General features: G+C 37.1%; 1 long non-coding RNA gene across 1 annotated transcript in view; it reads right to left on the bottom strand.

Moving 5' to 3' along the window:
• Window positions 1-340: 340 nt before the first annotated feature.
• The window catches only part of LOC125619077, a 72,550-nt gene continuing 66,890 nt past the window's right edge, over window positions 341-6,000 (bottom strand). Inside the window, exon 8 of the long non-coding RNA XR_007350566.1 lies at window positions 341-1,186. This is a non-coding gene — a long non-coding RNA (uncharacterized LOC125619077). The remainder of the gene's footprint in view (window positions 1,187-6,000) is intronic.

Below are 6,000 nucleotides of genomic sequence, written 5' to 3'. Positions count from 1 at the left end.
CCCCACACTGACCAACTAGGAGACCAACCAAGCCTAACATCACGGAGACCATCTGATTCCAGGCTTTATGAGACCCAAAGCAGAGGTGCCTGACTGAGCCACAGAATTGTAAAATAACAATAGGGAAGAGGAGTGGGAAGGAAAGGGAGGGGGAAAGGGAATTGCATGGATGGTGGAAGGAGACCCTCATTGTTATACAAAGTACACGTATGAAGATGTGAGAAAAAAAAATAGTGCAACCTTAGATTAGATAGAGAGAAGTGATAGGAGGGGAGGGGAGTGATAGGAGAGATAGGAAGGATAGTAGAATGAAACAGACATTATTATTAGTGTGTGTATATATATGTGAATGCGTGACCAATGTGATTCTGCAACCTGTATACTCAGAAAAATGAGATACTGTATCCCATGTGATTCAAATGAATGATATGTCAAGGTAATTGTACAGTCATGTGTAACTAATTATAACAAATTAAAAATATTTTTAAAAAGCAATTTTATGTGCTGTTTTAATCTATGAAAGTGTGTGGTGATTTATTAAGACAGCAACAGAAAACTACTGTATCAGCTAATCAATCCAAACTCTCCTATTCTCCAAGGACAATCAGAGTCTAGGCCAACAACACTAATCCCACTAATTTCCCTTTTCTTACAAACATAGGCTTTTGATTTCTGTCAAGATAGGTTCAGCTTTGTACACAGAGTGGACATTCTTTAGAGAAAAGAATGAATAGAAAAAAAAAGTTAGTCGTATAAATTTTAAAATATGTGGCAGATACAGAGGTACTTTCCAAGTCTTTCTCTTCAAGAAAGAACTTGCTGTCCAGATGCAAGGAGTACTGTCAGCAAAGAGCTCCAGCTGTCAAATCTCTCAAGATCCATTTGAGCTGCAGAGCTCCAGTTGAGCCACCTTTCTCAGGGTCATGCCCCTCCTACAGAAGTTGGCCTCTGGCCACTGAAAGGGAAAGACAATAGAGACCCAGCATTTTTGGCTCAAGGCCACACACTGACAGGCACTATTTGCTTCAGGGCTCCTCAGAGAGTTGGCTGAGGTTTTGTCAGGCCTACATTACAGTTTGACTTCTTCCTCTGCCCAGTTCTGCTTCCTTCTTTCTTTCGTAGGTTAATTCCTAATGTGACTTGGACTTCAAACTCCATCACAGCATCTGCTTCTGAAAAATTCACCCTGTGGTAGAGTAATAAATATGAATAAGAAAACATGGCAGGTAGAAGAGATAGTGTCTGGGGTGGAACACAGAAAAATGAACATGAAATTCTCATGCTACAGAGATACAAAAAAGCCACATTAAGTTATTAAAAAAATAACTTAAAAATTATGGCTAAGCTTGTATTAAATTAAAGAAATAACCACCAAAAGCAAGAAAAATTATAAAATTTGAAAAGCAAAATACTAAGCTGACATGGGATGGGAGGGATAAGGAAAGTAACTGGACCTGGACATAGGACTTAATGGCTAGGAGCTTTAATGCACACACAGAGATAGGAGAAAAGAAACAGACAGAACTTAGTCCTAGGACTTTACATAAACCTAGGACTCTAAAGCAGCTGCATCCTCAGTAAAAGAAAGATTGGAAAAGCTCAAGCCATTTTCCAATGAAAACTACAACAAAACTTTGGTTCTACCATAAATAGGAAAATCAATATCCCATATACCCCAGATTGCCCCACACATGAGTTTTGAGTTCCATTTTTATAGTATAAGAATTACCAAGTAGATCATTAAGGTATGTCCTGACCTGAGCCCAGACTATTGCCGAAAAATCAGTCTATGGTGGATTGCTTCAGAAAAACCCACCAGCAGAAGAGCTCACAAAGTGACACAGGACACACATTAAGGAACTATCCAGAATAGTAAGGGGCAGACAGAATAAACTATAAAATAAGAACAATTAATATGATTTAAGAGAAATGAGTACAGAAACTATAAAAAATACTCAGATGATGAAAAAAGAATATTATACAGATCTGAAAAATAAATATAACTCCTGAATATGAAAACTTAAAAAGTAAAAATTCAAAGGTCAAGTTAAACAGCAGGTCAAACAGAACTATAGAGAGAATTAGCAAAATAGAAAACAGATCTGAGAACACTTGTCCAAGGCTGTTGAGGCCATTGGGTGTGCCACTGGGATTTCCCTATAAGAGAATCTGTTGAGGAAAGAATAATTAACTGATAGCTTGGACCTATCACTTCATTTACTCTGATGTCTACTCTTCGGGGTACAAAAGCCAGACTATTCCTGCCCAACATGAAACTCTTCTATTAGGTAACTTTTGGTTAGGGACTCCCCATCATCCTGACCAAAATCTTCTCAGAGCTATGCTGCTATGTTCTTCCTACCCAACCCTCTCTTCTTTCACCAGTATCCATCCAGCATGATGGCCTGAGACTCTTCCTATCAGCTCCTCTTTCCTCCCTCTTTACCTTGCTCTTCTGTCTTGCATATCAAAACTTCTGCTTCTAGGAGGGGCCAAATTTACACAAAAATAAAACTGACAAAACCAAGCACCATTAGCACTGAATAGTCATCAACATAGTGCATTTAATAGCTCTTTTATTGTCTGAGAGCAATGAATTTCCCAGAGAGTTCAACGAGATTTATATTTTCTTAAGAACACATGCTAAAATTTTAAGGGAAAGAAACAGCTTAAATATTATGGAATACCTTATTGGAAACTGAGCCGAATGGAATGAAGAAAACTTCACTAATTTAGTAGAAATACAAAATAAGAAAAGGTCAAAAAAGAAAAGGTGAGATCAATAAAAAGCACAATTTATGATGACAGAAAAGTCTAAGTATGGCAGTAATCAAAACAAAATTATCAGGTTGGGAATGTGACTCAGTGGCAGAGCATTTGCCTAGTATGTACGAGGGTGCAATCTCTACCACAGCAAAAATCAATCAATAAGTAATCATTTAAACTGAGACTCTTAGATAACTTGTTAAAAATCAACCTATATGTGGTAACAAGAAAAATACTTAATTTTGCCCCAAAGTAGAAAATTATATAGAAATCTATTTTAAGAAAAGATTTCCTCAGGCTGGGGATGTGGCTCAAGCGGTAGCGCGCTCGCCTGGCATGCGTGCGGCCCGGGTTGGATCCTCAGCACCACATATAAACAAAGATGTTGTGTCTGCCAAATACTAAAAAATAAATATTAAAAAAAATCTCTCTCTCTCTACCTCTATCTCTCTCACTCTCTCTTTAAAAAAAAAAAGATTTCCTAAAAGCAAGTTTAAATCTTTAGTATCATGGGGAAAAAAAAGAGCTTTAAACAAAGTTTTTAAAAGTATTATTGAAGAAAAGGAGAAGCATTTCATTATGATAAAAGGAATTCATTGTGAATTTAATGATAGCAAGCCTGTAAGCACCTAATAATATAGCTTGAAGCATATATAAAAAATGAGGAAAAATTTCCAAGAGAAATAAAAAATACATTATAATAATGAGAAAATTTTATGTGACTCTCCTAGGAATAGAGAAATCAAATAAATAAAAAATGGTGAGGATGTAGAAAATTGGAACAACACAGTAAGAGTAATGTAATATATAATATGTGTTTTATATTCAAACACATTTATTTTTATATATTTTATTTTATATATTTGAAATATATAAAATATTTAGCATTATTACAGAACATACATCAAAACACAGCAAAGAACTGACATAACCCAGACCTCATTCTCTGACCAGAATGCAGAATAGATATTAGCACCAAAATGTCCAAGTCCCATACATTTGAAAAATCTTAAAACACAAGCATTAAATATCTGTAGTCCAAAGGTGAAATAATAATAGAAAATTGAAAATAAAGAATTGAACAGCACTATTTTAAAATATTATGTGTCAGAACTAATGTGATGCTTATGTCATGCTTGAAAGGGATTCACAGCCTTAAAATTCATGTTTTAGAAAAAAAAATTTAAATAATGAGCTAAGCATCCAACTCCAGAAGCCCATATAAAATTGAAAAAGTAAGCCCAAATAAAGTTAAAGTGCATAAAAAGAAAAGAGAATAAATGAGTGGGATGGAATGCATATTTTAGACTAGATGGTAATAAATGACCCCTCTAAGGTGATGATATTTAAACAGAAATATGTAGTAAGGAAAAATATGAGAAATTATCAGTATTTAAAAATATTATCAGTATGTGCATTTTGCTTTCTGCCATGTCATGGAAGAAGATTGGAAGTTTGCTTATCTGTCTACAGTTTATAACAGGTGTACACACAGAGTGGAAAAAATCATATATCTCTCGTCTCATGCATCCTCCCTAAGGGATAAAGTCATAGATGCTGCAAGTATTATGAGAATAGACCCCCTGGGGAGAGGGTGATGACAGAGTGTGTGAAGGGAGTTAATTCTCCTGAAAATTGGAGAAGCTCTCAGTTCTGTCACCTCCTTGCCCCGGTGAGAATTAGCACCTGCACTGTGTGTCCCAGCCCACACAACACTGCACCTCTTATGAAAAAAGGTGCATCCTCACCTCCCATCAACCATTGGGACTGCCCCTCCCCATTGCAAACCACAAACCTCAGTGCCACTCAGGCACTCTCAGTCCTAAGGTAGATTTGCTCATCCCCTTTGCCCTTCATACCTTGTTGATTGCCATGCAGGAAAAGGTAATTACTCATGTTCTCCCAAGAGCTGATTCTCGCACCTGTCACACACACAGAGTCACCCCATTGTCATCATGTAGATCACCCACCATCATCTAGACTTTCACTGCCTGCTATTCTAATAGCCCCATTAATAGGATGCAACTTTCCACACTGCCAGGCTTCAGAAAATCTACCCAGCACTCCCTGTCACATCACTCTGCTTCTCTACATAGCACTTATCATTTGACCATTCCCTACTTGTTTATTTCATTTTATTTATTTGGTTGTATTCTCCTATATGTACATGAGTATATGAGAATATTCTCTCCTTCAGAATATGGACCTTCTGTATCTTGTTCACTACCATATGCCCAAGTCTCAGCAGTGCCTAGCACATTGTGGGGACTTTATGAATATTTTTTAAAGATGAAATAAGTAATGAATGAATTTCCCAATAAATGTTCAGGGAATCTTCTTTCCATATGAAGGCAAGAGGGAAAATCAAACACTAATGTCCATTCTTTAGTATAATTCTGCCATTTTAGAGCTTGTAAGTGACTGCAGAGATAATGTTATGCAGCTCCCTCATGTCCATCTTTCTCTGCCACATGAGAATTATGTTCCTGCTATGTTGGCCTCATGCCCAGATTCAACGGACTGTACTACATCGATTTTAGCTGGGGCAAGATGCCAGCCAAGGACCATTTGGGAAGAATTTCCCACAGTAGGCAGAAAGTGACACTTCATATGCAAGATTTAACTGCTCTCAGCAGCAAGTGATGCTAAACAGGCTCCATTTGAGACCGCATGGTGGGAGAGTACACCTGGGTATTCTGGAACATGACATCAGCAGCCAAAACTGTGTCTTGTTCAAACCCCAACCCAGGCAAACCCAGAAAATCCACTAACACAGCAAGAAATGCCTTGGATCCTGTTAATAGCAGACAGTTTGCAGCCCCTAATTAGTCCCCGCCTCCTCAAAGGGTTTTCTTTTTGGCATTTGCTTACTACAAACTTGCCTGAAAATTCAACAGTCAGCAACATCCACATCATTCTTGTTATTTCTGTTTTTTCAGCAAAGGTTTGTCTATAGCAAAACAATAAAATGGCAATTGAGCAAAGATGGCCATAGAATGGAAATATAATCTTAACCAACCAATAATTTCCCAACCAGATATTCAAACTATAGCAAAAAAAATTAATCCTAACATTTGGTAGAAATCACTAAAGGCTGAACTCAATAGTTAAAACTGTCAGCATCCCAACTAATTCACCTTTTACTGAGCACCATAAAGCCAGTCAATTTCTGATCCACCTTGCGTTTTACTTCTTCTTTAAAGAATAATCTCATCTGTCTCTCCAAAACTATGT

The sequence above is a fragment of the Marmota marmota genome, unplaced genomic scaffold, assembly GCF_001458135.2.
Source record: "Marmota marmota marmota unplaced genomic scaffold, marMar, whole genome shotgun sequence".
NCBI classification, from domain to species: Eukaryota; Metazoa; Chordata; class Mammalia; order Rodentia; family Sciuridae; genus Marmota; species Marmota marmota.
The sequence above is the reverse complement of the archived record's forward strand: the minus strand, read 5'-3'. Positions and strand labels throughout refer to the sequence as shown.